Source organism: Cibotium barometz, chromosome 4, assembly GCF_041138505.1.
Source record: "Cibotium barometz isolate CiBa-2024 chromosome 4, ASM4113850v1, whole genome shotgun sequence".
NCBI lineage: Eukaryota > Viridiplantae > Streptophyta > Polypodiopsida > Cyatheales > Cibotiaceae > Cibotium > Cibotium barometz.
Genome location: NC_141049.1, coordinates 40087578 through 40110909, shown reverse-complemented (window position 1 = coordinate 40110909; position 23332 = coordinate 40087578).

Here is a 23332-nt window from a genome sequence, read left to right as displayed (position 1 = left end):
TCATAGAATTTAAACATAGAATTTAAGAGAATTCTAATTTTGATATAAAGACTCTTTACGCATCTATTTATGCATAAAAATCAACTTCAGTGGGAATAACACTTTTATAAAAATCCTTTTATGCATCTATTTATGTGCATAAAAATCAACTTCAGTGGGAATTACACTTTTATAAAAATATATTTATGCATAAAAAATAACTTTAATGAGAATCACACTTTTTAAATAAAAATAAATCCTTTATGCATCTTTCTATGCATAAAATCAATTTTAATGAGAATAACACTTTTGAAATAAAAAAAAATCCTTTATGCATCTTTCTATGAATAAAATCAATTTTAATGAGAATAACACTTTTGAAATAAAAATAAATCCATTATGCATCTTTCTATGCATAAATTCAATTTTAACACTAGTTCTGTAATTGGACACTTAAGTGTCCTGAGACACTAAAGTGTCCTGAAAAGTTCTTGAATTTTTGTGGGCAATCTATTAAGAGTTTTGCAAAGCTTAACATCCACAGATGTTCCTCAAGACCCAAAAAATCCTTGAGATTTTTTAAATTGCACTTTTCTTAGCTTTTGCAAGGTAATATTTTAATTTTCTTAGACACATGCTGATAAAATGCATGATTTTTGCTGTTTTCAAAATAGTAGTAATTTGGACATAACTTTTAGAAGGGACAGTTTGATCATGAAACTTGTCTTGATGGAAAGCCCATGATGTAAACTAAATCCTGGATAAATTTTTGACTCGCTAATATTAAAATGACGTTTTTTATACAGGTGAAGCATGAATTTTTCTCCTTCCATATGCAATCTAATAATGTAGAACTTGAGGTGCACCCATGTTATATAGGGTAAATACTACTTTGTTTTGAATTTTCCAAAACTTTAGAGCCACTTTTTGGGCCTCTTCTCATACATGGCCTTTTGCGCAACCTGTTTTTAATACATAAAATGTCTAATTATGAGCCTAATTTTGATTTTCATCAAAGGAAAAAGCTGTGTAAGTGCATTATTTGTTGTAACTATACGTGTAGACTACTTGTGCAAGCATAGTTATGATTAGTTTTTGATAAAAGATGATCAAATTTTGCATTTTTTATTTTTTACAGTTTTTTTTAGAACTAGGCGATAAGAACCTACTTAAGTGGAGGCTAAGTTAGTGTCATACACATCAAATTATGGCTTATTTATCTCATCTCAAGCATGAAAACCAATAATCAACATTCACATTGATAGGGCTACATTATTTTTTAGTGGCGTGATTGAGTTTTGATAATACGCGTTACTTTTGCTGATTTTATGCAACTTTTTTGGAAAAAATTCTAGGAAAGGAAAATGATTTTTTTGGTGAACTTCTACCTCCTTGGACTGATGTATGCTATCAAAATATCTTGGGAAAAATGCTATTGATATTATTGGATTTTTTTTTTAGAGAATGATGCTTGCATATTTGGAAAAATCTTGAAAAATGTTCATTTTCAAGACATATGCTACTTTGTTGCTTATGTACTTCCAAATAAAAAGGTATTTTATATGTTTAGCATTTTTTACATAAGCATAGGGTTATGTTCTACATGCCCAATGAAGCATTTTGGTTTTTAAAGCCTACATTAGGAGTTTGATTTTTTTTTGCAACCCCCAAAAAAGGACACTTACGTGTCCTGTTTGGGTACCAAACTAGTGTTAATGAGAATAACACTTTTGAAATAAAAATAAATCCTTTATGCATCTTCCTATGCATAAAATCAATTTTAATGAAAATAACACTTTAACAAAACAATTTCCATTATGCATCTTTCTATGCACAGAAATCAATTTAAATAATTAATATCAATGATATCGATGCATATTCACAGGTGAATATGTACATGGAGTAATTAGAATATTTCTTTTAGAATGCAGAAACGGTGAGAATTACTCTTTTGGAATAACATAAAAACAACTTTCTTTTCCACAAAATTTTGGAAAATTTTGCCATAACCTCCTTTGTATGGCTGACCATTTCTCATTTTTATCATTCTAATTTCAACTTAAATTAACCCAATCTAGATGTATAGGACTCTAATCTACTCAATTTTCAGAATTCAAGAGAGTAAACAATAAGAAAAGTTTGATTAATCATTTAACTAATCTTTCTAGGATTAAGAAAGGCTGAATTGTAAAGAAGAGAAGGGGGTGGCCTTTTCATCAAGGCATAGCATTAGAATTTACTTCAATCAACCATAAAACAAGAAAATCAAGAAAACCATAGATTTAAAATTAAAAAGTAAGAAAATTTAGCTTACATGGAGTTGTAAGCTTTCCTTTGGCTTGAGGGATTGAGGTTTCTACTCTTGTTTAAAGCAAGAGTGGCCACCAATTACTTTGGAGAGGATTAAGCCAAAAACGATTGAATTATCAAGAAATTCAAATGAATCAAGACAGGGGCAGAGTAACAGTGCATAAACACCACTAAGGTTTTATAAAGGGGGAGGCTTCAATTTATAGGAAAAAGTGAGCCTCTAACCAAGAAAACTGATTCTAGAATTTTCCAAATCAGTTTGGTCATATTTTGACCATTTTTGGGTTAGTTTAGCTTACTTTTTGGATCTAGTTAAAATAGGAGAGAGGAGAGGTGAAAATATCTCATTATTTTTTAGTTTAAAACTCCTCCACACATGTGAAATAGGTGCCTCCTTCATAAGGGGATATCTCCACACTGAGGTGTCAAAAATGCATCATTTTCTCTAAATATCTCTTAATTTTTAACTAATAAACCTTGTACTCAGTCAACTGTTCATCTTATGTGAGCATTTACTCATTTTTTTGGGTTTTTCTTTTATTCTTCAATTTATCTCCTCCCTACATTTGGATTAATCTTATTGGTCCATAGGAACCTTAATTGGACCATAATCCAAAAAATTTTAAAAATCTGGACCATTAGGCTAAGGTCCTTTTTACCTATTTTCAATTAATTTCAATTGCACATTGGAAAGTTCTTTTTGAATTTCTGTTCAGAGAAAACCATTTTAGACACTAGGAGGATTTTTATATCCAAAAATATCTCAATTTTGAATTACCTCCTTCTAGACATTTTCTCTCTCCAGGCCAAAACAGGGTAAACAGGCTCTTTCTTTTATTTTAGAGAGGGGAATAATTATAAGATCAGAAGGGGAGGTTCTTATAACTACACACCTCAAAAGTTGGAGGGAGGAATCTTACATCCTACCCCACTTAAAAAACGCGAGATGTCCTCTTCTTACAACTAGAGGACAACTCTTTCCCTTAAGATCCAACTGATTCTGGGGTTCCTTATAGGCTAGTGAACCCAACAGAATTCTAGGATAAAGATCCCTTATATAGAACTCATCATCAGATAACAATTCACTCAGATCACACCAAAATTTCCATCTGACCAGTCCTCCATGGGAATTTCAATTATACAGATTTTTAATTTGTTATCCCTTAACTTGATCCACTGGGTCAAGTGTTAACAGTAGCAATCTGTTCAGCACAATCCATTAATCTCATAATGATTTGCTGAAGTCATTATCGTCATTCCAGTTACGAACATCATCACAGGGACTCATCCCATTCATCCTCATTGTGGTTTTGCTTAGCTTATCACTTTTCAACCAAAATTCGAGAATCATCATTTTTCAATCAGAATCCAAATCAACTCATCAGTTCTCAACCAGAATTTAAAAATCATATCAACCACATTTGAATTCATCATCTAGATAGCATTTATGCTTATAATTTCAAGGTCTTAGATTTACTCGTATATACTACCATTAAAGAGCTGCAGTTATACCCTCGGTATATACGGGTAGTCACGGTCCTTGGAATTTTAACGTAAATATCATCAGTCTAGGCCGCAAGCAAGTCAGGGATTCCATGCAATTGCGGTACTTCCATCTGAAAACCCAATTACTAAATTATGAATTTCAGTCTGCATATCAATTTGTATGAATTTCATCACATTTCTAACTTTTTACTGCTACTTAATACATTTTTGAGATTTCAGGTTTCTCAGTTGATCCACGTTAGCCAATTCGCTCTGATACCAGCTGAAAGATCCCTGCCCCCACCATGCAACGAATTCAGGGGTGCTAGCAATGGAAGTAGCACTTCTTGTGCGGGGCAGGGTCCCTCACTCGGGGCCTCGCCCATAGATATCTGGACAAGAGACTAATCCATCGGTTCTTCCAAAACAAACTCGGAAAAACTTCCCTTTCCCAGAAAGCACAGGCGATTCCTTCAGGATAATTTTACTCTAATGTAGTCAAAAGCCTTAACTAACTGAACTGATCTGACTGGACCCGTAAGTCCCATAGTCAGATCAAGGAAAAGATTGCACTTGGATCATAGAGACCAATGCATTTTTCCTCATTTTGAGAGGCACAGCCGTTGATTCTTTTCCATAGAATAATTTTTATCCGAGATTTACTTCATCTATCGTACCATAACAGAAATGAATCTCAATTTAGGGATCCATCAGTCCAGCCTTTCGTCCCATGGATTAGCCAACCACCCAACCACCCAACCACTGTAGTGATGGGATCCATTTAAGAATTTGGTTAGGTTTTGTCTTGGGTACCAGGGAAAAGAGTTCCCAGGTCCCCTAGTCGGATATTCATGCAAACTTAAAACTAGTCACACCCACTTACACACCCAATATGAAATTGCCTTTTTCACACAATCATCTCTCTTTAAAACAATCATTTAATGAAACCATAGTGTCACTGATCATAATCCTCCAAAATATCTGGTTGAATCCTAATTTCCAATTTTTCCTTCATCGGTGTACCTATGGCATAATTGGTAACCAGAACGCTCACCACCTGTCCACTCAGGGGCCTTTTCCATAGTTCCTAGCTCATAGTAACCGGAAATATTTTCACTTATAAAAATCAAAATGGAATCTCTGTTGAAGATCAGCAAGATCAACCAACAGATCCATATAAAAGAGCCATGGACTCATCCGTTGAGGACCAGCAAGGTCAATCAACTAGATCCATGCCCGAATTCAGAAAGCACCTCTTACTCCTTGTTCCAATATCTTCCTCGACGCACGTGTGGGTATCTTCGGTGACCCAGAGCCCGAGCATCGTATGGTCGCACCCTCTAGGATCCTTCGCAAGTCACCTAGCGCTTCACTCATAGGCCGCTTCCTTGGTCCCTCATCCACCGTACCGGAAGCTCACCATTTAATCAAACCGAGGCTGGTTAAGACCTCGGCCAACCTTGCTACGCGAGACGTCCTCCATTGACTCTCCGTCAGCTATTGCAACTTTATCAAATTAGGTCTCCACGACCTCATTCACAAGACGGTCAAAATGCTTCCCTAACATTCTTGACATAAAATAGTCTTTGAAAAACAAGTCATAAATCTCTCATCTTTCCATATTGTTCCACATCAATTCTCATTTATTTCATATGTATTCCCATTCTCATCACATCATTTTCCATTTTATCATATCTTTTCTCATCATTTATCCGCATCAGATCTCATCCACTTGCATCTACCCATATTCACATCTCATCACATCATATTCATTCACATCACACATCAAATCTATCACCATTTACATCACATCACATCACATTCATTCATATCCATCACATTCATTCGTTCATATCCACCACAAACATTCTCATAACCATCCCATCACATACATTCTATCCACATTATATCACATCACTTCTATTCACATCATATCTCATTCATACACATCTCATCCAATCGTTCACATGTACGACTTCTCACATCTATCCATACATTCATATCTATCACTTCACATCCATATATTATATTCATGTCACATCACATCTATTTTCATCACATCACATACACATTCACATCACATTCTTTCACATACACATCCACATCCATTCTTTCACATACATATCCACACCCATTCTTTCACGTATACATCCACATCCATTCTTTCACGTATACATCCACATCCATTCTTTCACATACACATTCGCATCCATTCTTCACGTATACATTCACATCCATTCTTCACGTATACATTCACATCCATTCTTCACTTATACATTCACATCCATTTTCATCACATATCATCCACTCATATCCCATACCATTCATTTACATCCTGATTCACATGACATCACATCTCATCCATTCATTCACATCTATCTGATTCACATCACATCTATTCACCCCACATCTCATCACATCTAATCACCTCACATCTCATCACCTCTAATCACATCACATCCATCCATCCATTCATTCACACCTATCTGGTTCTCATCACATCTCATTACATCTATTCACCTCACATCTCATCACCTCTATTCACTTCATATCCATCCATCCATTCATTCACACCTATCTGATTCTCATCACATCTCATTACATCTATTCACCTCACATCTCATCACCTCTATTCACTTCACATCCATCCATCCATTCATTCACACCTATCTGATTCTCATCACATCTCATTACATCTATTCACCTCACATCTCATCACCTCTATTCACTTCACATCCATCCATCCATTCATTCACACCTATCTGATTCTCATCACATCTCATTACATCTATTCACCTCACATCTCATCACCTCTATTCACTTCACATCCATCCATCCATTCATTCACACTTATCTGATTCTCATCACATCTCATTACATCTATTCATAGAATTTAAGAGAATTCTAATTTTGATATAAAGATTCTTTATACATCTATTTATGCATAAAAATCAACTTCAGTGGGAATAACATTTTTATAAAAATCCTTTTATGCATCTATTTATGCATAAAAATCTTCAGTGGGAATAACACTTTTATAAAAATCCTTTTATGCATCTATTTATGCATAAAATCAATTTTAATGAGAATAACACTTTTGAAATAAAAATAAATCCTTTATGCATCTTTCTCTGCATAAAATCAATTTTAATGAGAATAACACTTTTGAAATAAAAATAAATCCTTTATGCATCTTTCTATGCATAAAATCAATTTTAATGAAAATAACACTTTTATAATTAAAAAAATTCCATTATGCATATGCATCTTTCTATGCATAGAAATTAAATTTAATGAAAATACACTTTTATAACAAAATAATTTCCATTATGCATTTTTCTATGCATAGAAATCAATTTTAATAATTAATATCAGTGATATCCATGCATATTCATAAGTGAATATGTACATGGAGTAATTAGAATATTTCTTTTAGAATGCACAGACGGTGAGAATTACTCTTTTGGAATAACATAAAAACAACTTTCTTTTCCACAAAATTTTGGAAAATTTTGCCATAACCTCCTTTGTATGGCTGACCATTTCTCATTTTTATCATTCTAATTTCAACTTAAATTAACCCAATCTAGATGTATAGGACTCTAATCTAGTCAATTTTAGAATTCAAGAGAGTAAACAATAAGAAGAGTTTATTTAATCATGTAAGATCCCTGACCCCACCGCGCAACGAATTTTGGGGTGCTAGCAGAGGAAGTAGCACTTCTTGCACGGGGCAGGGTCCCACGCTTGGGGCCTCGCCCACGGATATCTAGACAAGAGACTAATCCATCGGTTCTTCCAAAACCAAACCCAGAAAAACTTCCCTTGCTCGAAAAGCACGGCGATTCCCAGGATAAATTTTCTCTAACATAGTCAAAAGCCTTAACTAGCTGAACTGATCTGACCGAACCCGTAAGTCCCATAGTCAGATCAGGGAAAAGATTGCACTTGGATCATAGAGACCAACGCTTTTTTCCTCATTGAGAGGTACAGCCGTTGATTCTTTTCCATAGAACGATTTTTGTCTAGGATTTACTTCATCTATCGTACCGTAACAGAATTGAGTCTCAATTTTGGGACCCCATCCAATCCCGTGGGTTAGCCAACTGCCCAACCACTATAGTGATGGGATCCAATTAAGAATTTCGTTAGGTTTGTCCCTCATCCACCATACCAGAAGCTCACCATTTTAATCGAACTGAGGCTGGTCAAGACCTCGGTCGGACCTTGCTACGTGAGACGTCCTCCATTGACTCTCTGTCAGTTGTTGCAACTTTATCAGATTAGGTCTCCACGACCCCATTCACAAGATGGTCAAAATGCTTCTCTAGCATTCTTGACATAAAACAATCATTTGGAAACAGCTCAAAAATAGAGTTTCTATAACGAACTCTCGTCAACCGCATTATTTAATTCCATAATTAATTAATAAGTATTCCTATTCTCATCCAATCACATCATTTTCATCTCATCCATTCAGACCACATCACATTCACTCACATCACATCTCATTCATTTCACCTCACATCTCATTCATTCACATCTATCCCGATTCACATCACATTTATTCATATCCATCACATTCACATTCATTCATATATTCATGTCACATCTTACCTCTTTGCATCACATCACATTCCTTTACATACACATCTATATCCATTCTTTCACATACATCCACATCCATTCTTTCACATATTCACATCCATTCTTCACATACACATTCACATCCATTCTTCACATACACATCCTTATCCATTCTTTCACATATGCATTCACATCCATTCTTCACATACACATTCACATCCATTATCATCACATACATTTACTCACATCCCATATCATTCATTTACATTTCATTTACATTTTGATTCACATGACATGACATCACATCTCATCCATTCATTCACATTTATCTGATTCACATCACATCTATTCACCTCACATCTCATCGCCTCTATTCACATCACATCCATCCATCGATTCATTCCCATCTATCTGATTCACATCACATCTCATCACATCTATTCATCTCACATTCTCATCACTTCTATTCATATCACATCCATCCATTCATTCATTCATTCACATCCATCCATCCATTCATATTCACATCCATCCATCCATTCATTCACATCTATATGATTCACATCACATCTCATCACATCTATCCACCTCACATTCTCATCACCTCTATTCATATCACATCCATCCATCCATTCATTCACATCTATCTGATTCTCATCACATCTATTCACATCACATTCTCATCACCTCTATTTATATCACATCCATCCATCCATCCATTCACATCTATCTGATTCTCATCACATCTATTCACATCACATTCTCATCACTTCTATTCATATCACATCCATCCATTCATTCATTCACATCTATATCTGATTCATATCACATCCATCCATCCATTCATTCATTCATATCACATCCATCCATCCATTCATTCATTCATATCACATCCATCCGTCCATTCATTCACATCTATATCTGATTCTCATCACATCACATTCTCATCACTTCTATTCATATCACATCCATCCATCCATTCATTTACATCTATCTGATTCTCATCACATCTCATCACATCTATTCACATCACATTCTCATCACTTCTATTCATCTCACATCCATCCATCCATTCATTCACATCTATCTGATTCTCATCACATCTATTCACATCACTTCTATTCATATCACATCCATTCATACATTCATTCACATCTATCTGATTCACATCACATCTCAAAACCTCTATTCACTTCACATTCGTTTCAACATAAAATTTAAGAGAATTCTATTTTTTGATATAAAGATTCTTTACGCATCTATTTATGCATAAAAATCAATTTCAGGGAATAACACTTTTAACAAAATCCTTTTATGCATCTATTTATGCATAAATTCAATTTTAAGGAGAATAACACTTTTGAAATAAAAATAAATCTTTCATGCATCTTTCTATGCATAAATTCAATTTATCTTTTATGCATCTTTCTATGCATAAATTCAATTTTAAAGAAAATAACACTTTTGGAATAAAAATAAATCTTTTATGCATCTTTCTATGCATAAATTCAATTTTAATGAAAATAACACTTTTGAAATGACAATAAATCTTTTATGCATCCCGTTATGCATAAATTCAATTTTAATGAGAATAAAACTTTTGAAATAAAAATAAATTTCTTTATGCATCTTTCTATGCATAAAATTTAATTTTAAGAAAAATAACACTTTTGGAATAAAAATAAATCTTTTATGCATCTTTCTATGCATAAATTCAATTTTAATGAAAATAACACTTTTGGAATAAAAATAAATCTTTTATGCATCCTCCTATGCATAAATTCAATTTTAATGAGAATAAAACTTTTGAAATAAAAATAAATCTTTTATGCATCCTTCTATGCATAAATTCAATTTAAATGAGAACAAAACTTTTGAATTAAAAATAAATTTCTTTATGCATCTTTCTATGCATAAAATCAAATTTGATGAGAATAACACTTTTGAAATAAAAATAAATTTCTTTATGCATCTTTCTATGCATAAAATCAAATTTGATGAGAATAACACTTTTAAAATAAAAATAAATTTCTTTATGCATCTTTCTATGCATAAAATCAATTTTAATAATTAATATCAATGATATCCATGCATAATCATAGATGAATATGTACATGGAGTAATTAGGATATTTCTTTTAGAGGCAAAGAAGGGTGAAAATTACTCTTTTAAATTAACATAAAAACAAACTTTATTTTCCACAAAATTCTGGAAAGTTTTGCCATAACCTCCTTTGTATAGCTGACCATTTCTCAATTTTTACATTCAATTTATGACGAATTAATACAATTTGAATTCTAATATCTCTAATCTACAATTTTAATACAATTTGAATTCTAATATCTCTAATCTACTCCATTTTCCAAAAATCAAGAGAGTAAACAATGAAAAGAGTTTAATCAATATTTTAATTAAACTTTCTAGGATTAAGAAGAGTTGAATTGTAAACAAGAGAAGGGGGTGGCCTTAGGCATAGCATCAAATTTTAATTCAAACATTTACAAAGCATAAAATTTAAGAAAACCGTAGATTTAAAATTCACAATAAGTAAGAATAAGCTTACATGGGCTTGTAAGCTTTCCTTTGGCTTGAGGGATTGAGGGTTCTACTCTTCTTTGCAGCAAGAGTGGCCACCAATTTCACTTGGAGAGGATTAGGCCAAAAACAATTGAATTATCAAGAAATTCAATGTTAAATGGCTCAAGACAGAAGCAGAGTAACAATGCATAAACACCATTAAGCTTTTACAAAGGGAGAGGCTTCTATTTATAGGAAAAATTGAGGCTCTAAGCAAGCAAACTGATTCTAGATATTTCCATATCAGTTTGCTCAATTTTTGACCATTTTTGGGTCAGTTTAGCTTACTTTTTGGATCTAGTTAAAATAGGAGAGAGGAGAGATGAAATATCTCATTATTTATGAGTTTAAAACTCCTCCACACATGTGAAATAGGCACCTCCTTCATGAGGAAAATTCCTCACACTGAGGTGTCAAAAATGCATCATTTCCTCTAAATATCTCTTCTTTTTTAACTAATAAACCTTGTCCTCAGTCAACTCTTCATCTTATGTGAGTATTTACTCATTTTTGGGAGATTTTCTTTTATTATTCAATTTATCTCCTCGCTACATTTGGATTAATCTTATTAGTCCATAGGAACCTTAATTGGAGCATAATTTAAAAATTTCTGAAAATCTAGACCCTTAGGCTAAGGTCTTTTTTAACTATTTTCAATTAATTCTAATTGCACATTGGAAAGTTTTTTTTGAATTTTTTGTTTCAAGGGAAACCATTTTAGATACTAGGAGGATTTTTATATCCAAAAATATCTCAATTTTGAATTACCTCCCTCTAGACATTTTTTCTCTCTAGGCCAAAACAGGGTAAAACAGGATCTTTCTTTTATTTCAGAGAGGGGAATAATGATAAGATCAGAAGGGGAGGTTCTTACACCTGCACACCTCAAAAGCTGGAGGGAGGAATCTTACATCCTACTCCACTTAAAAAACGCGAGATGTCCTCATCTCACAAAATTAGAGGAGAACTCTTTTCCTTAAGACCCAACTGATTCTGGGGTTCCCTATAGTCTGGTGAACCCAACAGAATCCTAGGATAAAGATCCCTTATATAGAACTCATCATCAGATAATAATTCACTCAGATCATATCATTCAAATCCTTATCACAATAATGGTCCATTAGACCGAACTCTCTATTTGAACAGTCCTCCAAGGGAATTTTCAATTATACAAATTTTTAATTTGACATCCCTTAACTTGATCCACTGGGTCAAGTGTTAACAGTAGCAATCTCTCAGCAAAATCCACTAATCTCATAGTGATTTGCTGAAGTCATTAATGTCATTCCAGTTATAAACATCATCACAAGGACTCGTCCCATTCATCCTCATTGTGGTTTTGCTCAACTTATTACATTTCAATCAAAATTCAAGAACCATCATTTTTCAATCAGAATCCAAATCAGCTCATCAGTTCTCAACCAAAATTTAAAAATTATATAAACCACATTCGAACTCATCATCTAGATAGCATTTATGCTTATAATTTTAGGTCTTAGATTTACTCGTATATACTGCCAGTAAAGAGCTGCAGCTATACCCTCGGTATATACAGGTAGTCACGATCCTTAGAATTATAAGGTAAATACCATCATGTCTAGGCCTCAAGCAAGTCAGGGATTCCATGCAATTGAGGTACTTCCATCTGAAGACCCAATTACTAATTTATGAATTTTAGTCTGAATAACAATTTGTATGAACTTTATTACACAATTACAACCTTTTACTGCTTCTTCATAAACTTTTGACATTTTTGGCTTCTCGGTTGATCCACATTAGCCAATTCGCTCTCTAATACTAGCTGTAAGATCCCTGACCCCACCGCGCAACGAATTTAGGGGTGCTAGCAGTGGAAGTAGCACTTCTTGCGCGGGGTAGGGTCCCACACTCGGGGCCTTGCCCACGGATATCCGGATAAGAGACTAATCCATCAGTTCTTTCAAAACCAAATCCGGAAAAACTTTCCTTGCCCAAAAAGCACAGGCGATTCCCAGGATAAATTTTCTCTAACGTAGTCAAAAGCCTTAACTAACTGAACTGATCTGACCAAACCCGTAAGTCCCATAGTCAGATCAAGGAAAAGATTGCACTTGGATCATAGAGACCAACGCTTTTTTCCTCATTGAGAGGCACATCCGTTGCTTCTTTTCCATAGAACAATTTTTGTTCGGGATTTACTTCATCTATTGTACTGTATCAGAATTGAGTCTCAATTTTGGGATCTATCAGTCCATCCTAGTCCCGTGGGTTAGCCAACCTCCCAACCACTGTAGTGATGGGTTTCAATTAAGAATTTGGTTAGGTTTTGTCCCGGGTACCAAGGAAAAGAGTTCCCAACCCCCCTAGCTAGATATTCATGCAAAATTAAAACTAGTCACACCACTTACACACCCAATATGAAATTGCCTTTTTCACAGAATCAGCTATCTTTAAAAACAATCATTTAATGAAACCATTGTGTCACTGATCATAATCCTCAAAATCTCGGGTTGAATCTTTATTTCCAATCATTCCTTCATCGGTATATCTATGGCATCATTGGCAACGAGAACGCTCACCACCTGTTCACTCAGGGGCCTTTTCGATAGTTCCTAGCTCATAGTAACCGACAATATATTCACATATCAAAAATGGAATCTCCGTTGAAGATCAGCAAGATCAACCAACGGATCCATATAAAAGAGCCATGGACTCATCCATTGAGGACTAACAAGGTCAATCAACCAGATCCATGTCCGAATTCAGAAAACAACTCTTACTCCTTGTTCTAATATCTTCCCCGATAGCTCGCCGCGCACCGTATGGTCAGTACCCTCTAGGATCCTTCGCAGGTGCCCTAGCGCTTCACTCATAGGCCGCTTCCTTGGTCCATCATCCACTGTACCCGAAGCTCACCATTTAAATCAAACCGAGGCTAGTCAAGACCTCAGCCAACCTTGCTACGTGAGACGTCCTCCATTGACTCCCCATGAGCTGTTGCAACTTTATCAGATTGGCTCTCCATGACCTCATTCATCACAAGACGGTCAAAATGCTTCTCCAGCATTCTTGACATAAAACAATCATTTGGAAACAGCTCAAAAATACATTTTCTATAACAAACTCTCGTCTTTCCACATTGCTCCACATCAAACCGCATTATTTAATTCCACAATCAATTCATAAGTATTCCTATTCTCATCCAATCACATCATTTTCATCTCATCCATTCAGACCACATCACATTCACTCACATCACATCTCATTCATTCACATCTATCCTGATTCACATCCCATCACATCACATTTATTCATATCCATCACATTCACATTCATTCATATATTCATGTCACATCTCACCTCTTTACATCACATCACATTCCTTCACATACACATCTATATCCATTCTTTCACATACATCCACATCCATTCTTTCATATACACATCTATATCCATTCTTTCACATACACATCTATATCCATTCTTTTGCATACATCCACATCCATTCTTTCACATACTCATTCACATCCATTATTCACATACACATTCACATCCATTCTTCACATACACATCCTTATCCATTCTTTCACATACGCATTCACATCCATTCTTCACATACACATTCACATCCATTATCATCACATACATTTACTCACATCTCATATCATTCATTTACAACATGATTAACATGACATCACATCTCATCCATTCATTCACATTTATCCTCATCACATCTATTCACCTCACATCTCATCACCTCTATTCACATCACATCCATCCATCCATTCATTCCCATCTATCTAATTCACGTCATTTCTCCTTTGTCAACCTTTTATGCATGGAGGGTATCCTCAAGGTTTGAGAACAGTTCTCATATTCTCCCAGATATGATGGTAAGGTTTTCATTGTATGCTTACTTCTAGGAGAAACAATTGTTTGAACTTCCTCCTGGATGCTTGGGCGTCTAAAGTTGTTTTCCGTGCCCCTGGTAAAATCCACCTCAGAGAATGGAGGCAAACTAATAGAAGACATGTTCTCATGAACTTTCTCGTGAACTGTGGCCCACATCTCATTTGCCATGTCCTCATTAGCATCAATAACTTCATCATTGCATGGGAAGACAAGGCTAGGTGGTGGCAGATTATCCCCTTTCAATCGGGTGTCAATTGGTGCAGACCTTTCGCTATGAGCTTGTGAAATGAGCTCACTTTTCATTTCCCAACTTGATGACACTTCTGGTATGGTTTCTAATGTTGGCTTAAGAGAGGTTGGGCCCCAAGGAATAGGTGGTGGTGGTCCCTCAAGTATTGAATGAGCTTCCCTAATGGGTTGCTGATGTACAGCTAGATTGATCTTCTCCTCACGAGGGTTTGGGTATTCTTGAAGCTTCTTGGGTAGCTCAGATAAAGCTGCAATGCGACTTCTATGAGCATCAATGATGGCCTCTAGAGTCTCATTCACTTTATCCACAAAAACAGAACCCCCAGAACTATCCTCAGTCGTACTAGCCTCATTTTGTTTAACACTAAGCCCAGGTTGAGGTTGATGTTCCTCATGCACTTCTTGGGATGTAAAAGTTTTATCCCTCATGTTTTGTTTTGAGGCTTCTTGAGAACTAGTGGATGTACTTTTAGTTTGCTTGTTTCGGTTCTTCTTCCTCCGAGTGGTTTTTTTTTTTATTGGACTGTAGGGTCTTGTCCACTAGATTTGTCTTTGCGTCCCTAGTTTGAGGTGTCTCATCAGTTTGTATTTCGGCATTTCGTGTCTGTGATCTAGTCATGACTCTAAGTGGCACGACATCCTCATTCTCAGATGAAGGTGGTGATGGAACTGCGCCTACAAGGTTGAGTGAGACCTTTGGTTGAGAGATGCCCTCCTCATGTGGTTTCAGCAGACAGTCTTTTGGGAAGTGTTCTACACAACACCCTAGACAATATCTTTCAATTGGTGGAAACTATTGTACTGTTGTATTGGACCGAGATGCTTGCCTTGAGCGATGTGGACAATCACGAGCCCAATGGGGTTCTCCGCACTCATAACAGGGGCCCATTGGTTTGGCCTCTACTTTCCTTGGCTGCCATTGACCTGAGGGGCCTGGAGTCCTAGGTTGGTAGCCGCCTAGCAACATTAAAGAATTTTGTTCCCCTGGTTGAACGTCCAGTGCTGGGCTTGGGTATGCGGGACTTTCAAAGATATTTTCTTTGGATGAATATGATACATATTCTTCCTCCACATAGCCTGGATTTACCAATTCTCTACACATATTTGAATTGTCGTAGTCGACAACCCTCACAGGAGCAGTCCCTGGAGCAGGAGGTTGAGCACCAAGAACAGGTCGTGCTTGCTCTTGTGCCATCGGTGGCTTGCGTTCAAAATTAGTATACTGTTGATACATTTGTCGAGCCACTCCACCCCTTGGCTGCTCACGTTCCTGTCTCATTCTCGCAATGCGAGTACATTCCTGTGTGGTATGGGTAAAGTTCCAAGCACAGGCTTGGCACCACTTTTTTGTGGGTTGGTTTGTGACTAGAGGAGAAAAGGTATTACATTCCTCTGTTTTATGGTTACCGCCACATGCTCCACAAAGATGAGGACCTGTAGGAAGTACACTCCTCATTCTCTGCTGCTGTTGTTGTGGCTGCATGGGTGGACGATAGGTCTGTCCCAATCTTCGTAGTACTAGGTTAGCTATCTGGTCTGGATTTACTAGCGCGCTAGACCCTGAACTTTGGTCATCTCCCCACTGATCTCTAGGTTTCACCTCTGGGCTAGAACCATCTTGGAATTTGAAGTTATCGGTGAAATCCATAGCATCATGGCAACACTCATTGAAATTTGTATGTTTCTTCGCATAGAGATGTGTATGCAGTGTTGAATTTTTGAGTCCTTTTAAGAAGAGAGAAATTAATCGACTTTGGGCGGGCTTCTCATCTTCTGGGCAACAATTAATGTACTGCTTCATTCTATTTACACAGTCTCTAACACTCTCATTCTCGCCTTGCTTGAAAGAGTAGATGTGTGCTACCGTGTCATGTTGAATTCCCATCAAGGAAAAAGCAGCAATGAATCTCTCTTCCAAAACTCGTAAAGAAGATTTGTCTGAAGCCTCTAATGCCTGAAACCAAGCCAGGGCTTTTCCCTCAAGAGTGAGTCCAAATCCTTCAATTTGAGTATGCTTATCAGCCACTTGCTCAGCTCGAACTGCTTGCCTAAATGCTGCTACATGGTCGTATGGATCTCCCGACCCTTCATACTTCTTTACCAGTTTCTGAAGAGTTGATGGCCTTACTTGTCTTGAATACTCATCATAGGGCCTACGGCCTCTCACTCTCAGTGGGAATTGTTCCTCCCTTTGGAAAGATGGTCCACATGTTTCCAAAATTGGTGTGGGTACCCTATTACCAGCCTCACCAAACCCCTCCAAAGATCTTGTCACCCGAATTTCAGGAGGTGCATTAATGGGAGGCCGAGTTGGCTCCCCTACCCTCCGATTGTTATAGTGAGAAAGATGTTGGTGTGGTGTGACCTGTGGTCGCACATTTGGTGTAGGACGATATCTTGGTGCTAGAGTTGGGCTACTAGCAGTGGTCCACTTAGATGTTGAGGGTCCCTCTCTAGTGAACTCTCGTAGGGGAGGAGCAACAGTTTCTCCAAGAAAGGTTGTCTCTGCTGGTTTGGCTGTATTTGTTGAGAACACTTCCATGAATAATGGTTGTCCTTTCCACGTGAGTTCCCGAATCTCTTTCCAATCTAAGGTTCGGTATTCATTGGCCCATTTATCAATTATTCTGTTCATGTGTCCTGCACGCTTCTCAACTACCACCACATGAGCTAGAGGAAGATCCAGCTGTGGCAATCTAGTTGTGGCATAATATCCCTCTAACGAGTCCTTATAGACCTCTTGAAGTGGGTCATCCTGTAAGACCTTTGTCACAGGAATTTGTCGTACAAACTCCCATTGGCTTTCAGCCCCCTGATCCATTTTACTCTTGCCTTTCCTATCCCTTTCCAAATTTAGATCTACAAGAAGTAAATCATCTATGGATGGCTTTGAGGACTGGGCATTGGATGGTCCAGGCATGTCCGGCTCAATGAGAGTGTCATCTCTAGACTCCCTTGCTCTGGAAAGTTCTGATAAGTCTAAGAACTCGGTTTTAGAGAGCTCCCCTAATTTGTCTACCTTTTCTGGATGGTAGGTGACTTCGTAGCGAACACCATCTCCACCCATGTACATGTTACCCTGGTCATTGACTAGAGGTGCTCTATCAAGTTCTGAGAAAATGTCTGCGATCTTAACAAGATACCGTTGTTGTGGATCCCTAAAGATCTCAGCTCCTTGAGCATTTGTGTAGACATATTGGAGTCTCACATTGAGTGTTAACCCCATGGTGTCGGCTTCAAATGGATTAAAGGATCTTGAGGGTGTCCTATTTGGGGCTACGGGATGACTATTTGTCGGCCCTAGATTGTCCATGGACAATGAACTAGTTGTTCTGGAGGAAAGGGTATCGGATTGGGATTCAGAAAGGGTTTCAGCAATATCTGCCAAATTGCCTACCGATTGGGTCCCACTTTCCTGCGTAGGTACTCTAGAAGGTGCCCTAGGCCCTATGGCAGAATCTACAAGACGTCCCGACCGCAAGTGCATAAGGTCAAATTTTTTTGGTTTTTTTATGTGTTTTTGTTTTGTTTTGTTTTTTTTTAATAAAATATATATATATATATATATATATGTATATATATATATATATATATATATTTTAACCTACCTAATCACTAAATGCAACTAAAATGAGTATGTGTGGCGTAACTATCTATCCTTTTTTTTAATTATTTTTTTAAATGATTTTATGATTTTTACTTTTTTATTTAAAAAAACACAAAAATTATGAATCACACTTAAAAAATACTAATTATGCACAAAGTTACAAAAATTAAAAAAAATGCAGGTTACACTAATTATGCAAAAAAAATAAAAATGAAGAATTACAAAATATGCAAAAAAAATAGACTCCTAAAAAACACTTAATTTATAGAATTTTTTTATTTTTTTTAAAAATTTTCTTTAGTTTTCTTTTGTTTTTTTCTCCTTTTGTTTTGTTTTGTTTTTTTTTGTCTTTTTTTTTATTGTTTGTTTGTTTGTTTTTTTTTTAAACTAATAAATTTTGTACCTAATTACAAAAAAATATAAATCTACTAATTATGCACTCAATTACAAAAATAAAAATAAAAAATGCACGCTACTTTACTTATGCAAAAATTTAAATAATGAACAATGGATTCAAAAAAATAAAAATTATTTTTTTCCCCTTTTTTAAACTTAATTGTTTTTCCTCTTTTTTAAAAAAAATCTATTCCTTTTTTTTTCTTTCTTTTTTTATAAAAAAATATTTTTTTTTTGTTTTTTTATTTAAAAATACAAAAAAAACATGAAAAATTAATAAAAATTAAAAATTAAAAAAAATGGAAAATATCACCTACCTTATCCTCCGCCGTTTGCAGCTCACCGCACGCCGGATTCGTCGCCGCTCCCATGTGGGTTGCCTTCAATGCCTTCTTCTACAGCCGGCACGTCCTCCGCCTTCTCTTCCCACTGCAGGCGACGCTTGCTTCCTTCGCCTGCTGCAGTTGCTTCCGCTTCCACAGTTCGCCGGCCGCCTACTCCTTCGCCCCAGCCCTTGCTGCAGCCACTTCACCACCTTGTGGCCAGTCGCCTTCGACACAGCCAGTCGCCTTCGCCTCCGCTTTTGCTGCTACCCGCCTTCTACAGCTCCCGAGCTCTCAGTAGGCCAGCACTTCCTTCGCACCAGCCGCCGTCTCACTCCGGCCAACGCCGCCACGTCTACTCCTTTGCTGTCGTCTGCAGGCTACGCCCGCCTATGCCAACGCCGCCCACTCCTCTGCTGTCATCTGCAGGCTACGCCCGCCTATGCCAACGCCGCCGGCCGCCTACTCCTTTGCTGTCGTCTGCAAGCTACATCCGCCTATGCCAACGCCGCCGGCCGCCTACTCCTTTGCTGTCGTCTGCAGGCTACGCCCACTGCAGGCGCACAATGCAGACGTAAGAAATCATATATATATATTCATATATATATATAATTTTTTTTTAAATGAAACCGCCTTGGTCTCCTTTCAACCGGCCGCCCACAAACCTCCTTGGTATCCTTTCAACCGGCCGCCCACACTGCATGTATATATATATATATATATGCTTCAATTTATATGTTGAGTGTTGTAGCAATGTAGTAAGCACCAAAATTTAAAGGTGATTTCGACTCTTTGCTGCGTTTATGGAGATGCCTCCCCACACGATAACAACACAACAAAACAATAAAAGAAAGGTCGCCTCCAACACTTCCTATCTACCACTCGCCAACCCCGTCAAAAATATAAAAACTTGAAGTACTTAAATCTGATTAGTGGCGGGATTTCTCTACCGCAATGAGGTTTTAATTAATTTTGTTTTTTTTTTGCTTCTAATCAAAAACCGAAAACACTCAAGGCACCCTTGAGATCACACACTCAATGCCCTTGCAAACTCTACTCTAATCTATCCTAATCCACGATTTTGCAATCAATGGAGCACTGAAGTAATGGTTAACACCCTTCACTAACTTAGGTGTGCGTTCCCCGATAGCGGCGCCATTGTTTGGGACATCATAGCATAGCGGAGGCTACACTCCAACCCACACACTTGTCAATCCGTGAATGCAACCCGGTTAGCGCATAGAGGCTATCCCGAATGGGAGAAGATGAGTTAACCACACACTAATGACTTCTAGTCCTACTCAATCCTTCTTCAACACTCAAGCAATCAATCTAACATAATCAAAGCATCAAGGTTATGCTACACTTAAGCATAAAAATGCAACTTATGCAAAGAATCTAACATGCAAAGAGCTATCACACAAGCCTCAACTACACATTATTTCAAGCACAAGCTTCATCACAAGCACTCTACAACTCACAAATCAAAACATCATTAAGAAATCTAGATTAGCAAGTGTGTAGACCAAAACCTCATATCATTGAAAATGTAGAGAATAGAGAGTACAAGATTGAAGCATGAATGGAGATGGAGAGCCTTGGGAGAGTACTTGAGAAGGAGCTATGGAGCAAGCTCTCTCTATGAGCCTCTCAACCAAATGACCAAAGAGTCCTCCCTAGCTCTCAAATGGGCCACCTTTTATACAAAAATTCTAGAACTCCCAAAAGTTCCCATGTGGGATTATTGTCAAGCCCTCTCCCACATTCATCTACAACTTGGAACTCTTTTCAAGAGCCCTAAGTGTCTTTTTTGTTGCATCCTTGTATTGATCTTCATTCGTCATGCAACAAAGACCCACTAATGAGATGTTGGCCGGATATTTCTTGAAAGGATTAAGGTATAGTTTGAAGAATGTTATGGCAAGCATTGACATTGCCGAAGAAATCAATGATCTTGTTGCTACTGCAGCAAGAGTTGAAAAGAGGCTAGGTATGACAAAAGCAAAGAGTAGTAGAGATAACAGCTCTGATTCTGAAAAAGGGTCAAATACAACATCAGACTCAGACAAGGAGGAGGTTTCGGATACATCATCAGAAAGTGATTTGGTAAGTAAATTGAAAAAGTTTGGGTATTCTGTGGTAGCACCAAAGGAGAAGCAGTATTGTCACATTTGTGAAAGGGATGGTCACAACACAGCTCAGTGTTGGTACAATCCTAAAAGCAAAGGACAGCCTACACCTGATGCAGGAAGAGGTAGAATTGATGTAGGGGCAAATCAAGTAGCTCCATTTAGGGACAGAGCACCATTTCAAAGGCAAATCAAGTAGCTCCATTTAGGGACAGAGCACCATTTCAGAGGCCTAGACCTCCAAGACCACCATGGAGGGAGTAGGAGAATAATGAAAGGAGACCACCAGGTGCTATGCCTTGTGTGTATTGTGGTGCACCAAATCATTGGTGGGTAGGCCTGAATTGTCCTTTGTGGGTTAAGCATAGAGAAGAACGAGGAATGCCTGTGCTAAGGTATCATCAGGGTAACGAACAAGGAGGACAACAACAACAACAACAACAACAGCAGCAGCAACAACAACAGAATCAGCAACCAGCTCAAGCTAATGTACTTTTGGTTGACCTCTCAGATCAGAAAGAGTATAACGATGTTGGTCAACCAACTCAGGAGCAGCACAAGCAAGAAGATAAGGAGGAGTGGCTTTCTGATGAAGGCATGCCAATTCATGATGTTGAAGTCATGGCTATCTCACTAGATCCAAAGCAAAGGGACCGATAAGTTGGAAGGAACAGAAAGGAATTAGAGATCAAGTCCAGTAGATAGCAGATTCAGAAGGAGCAGAGGCAGCAGGCTGTGCCTGCATCAAAGTCAGAAAGTTAATCCGACCAACAACAACAAAAAGACGACATTAAACTAAAGGTAAATCAGAACAAAGATTGGTTTGAGGTACTCAACAACTCTCCCTTACAATTGTCATTGGATCAGTTAATGTGCTTAGTGCCAGCTTTTAAGGAGAGGTTGTTGAGGAAACTTCAGGATCAGGATAATGAATTATTGGTTCATCAAATAGGATTCCTAGCTGTAAACAACATTGATCCAGCAGATGTTAATTTTGTTGTGCCTGTAATAATCAAAGTTCAGTTTGAGGGCAGGATTTTTGCAGATGTATTGTTAGATGGAGGATCCGGAGTAAACATTTTATCTGAAGTTGTTTATACACAAATGGCTTGGGAAAGTTGGCCCCACCACCTTTTCAGGTGAAGATGGCAGATCAAACAAGAGTACAACCATTAGGAATTCTCAAACAGCAACATATGGCAATTGCACGTATGACCTTCTTGGTCAATTTTGTCATCATGGAATGTCAGATTCAGCGTCCTCTTATGCAATGTTGTTGGGAAGACCTTGGCTCAGAATGGCCAAAGTTAGACAAGATTGGGGAGACAATGTGGTTGTTATAAGAAAAGGGAAGAAGAAATTGACTATACCTATGCAAGGGAGGAAGAATATTCCACTCAAGGAGAAACCATTGTTTGCACAAACTATCAACTTGGCAGAAGAAGTTGAAGATGATGAGGAAGAAGAATTTCTGAAGGCAAATCCAACAATTGTTCCAATATTTGACATGGATGTGAAACAAATATTACAGCCGGATAAAGAACAGGCTCAGGACAGGTCCGATGTAGCACCTGGACAAGAGATTCAGGGAACAGAATTCCAACAACTAATGGAACACATAGCAGAATCTTCTACCAAGGAACAGATTGAGCAGGAGGAGAAGGATGCAAGAATTATGGCTGAAAGAATCTATGACAAGAAGTTTGGCACTTCTAGTAGGGTTAAGGAGGATGAATTGAAAGAGATTAATTTGGGTACAAAGGCTGACCCAAAAATGGTAAAGGTAAGTGTCCATGCTG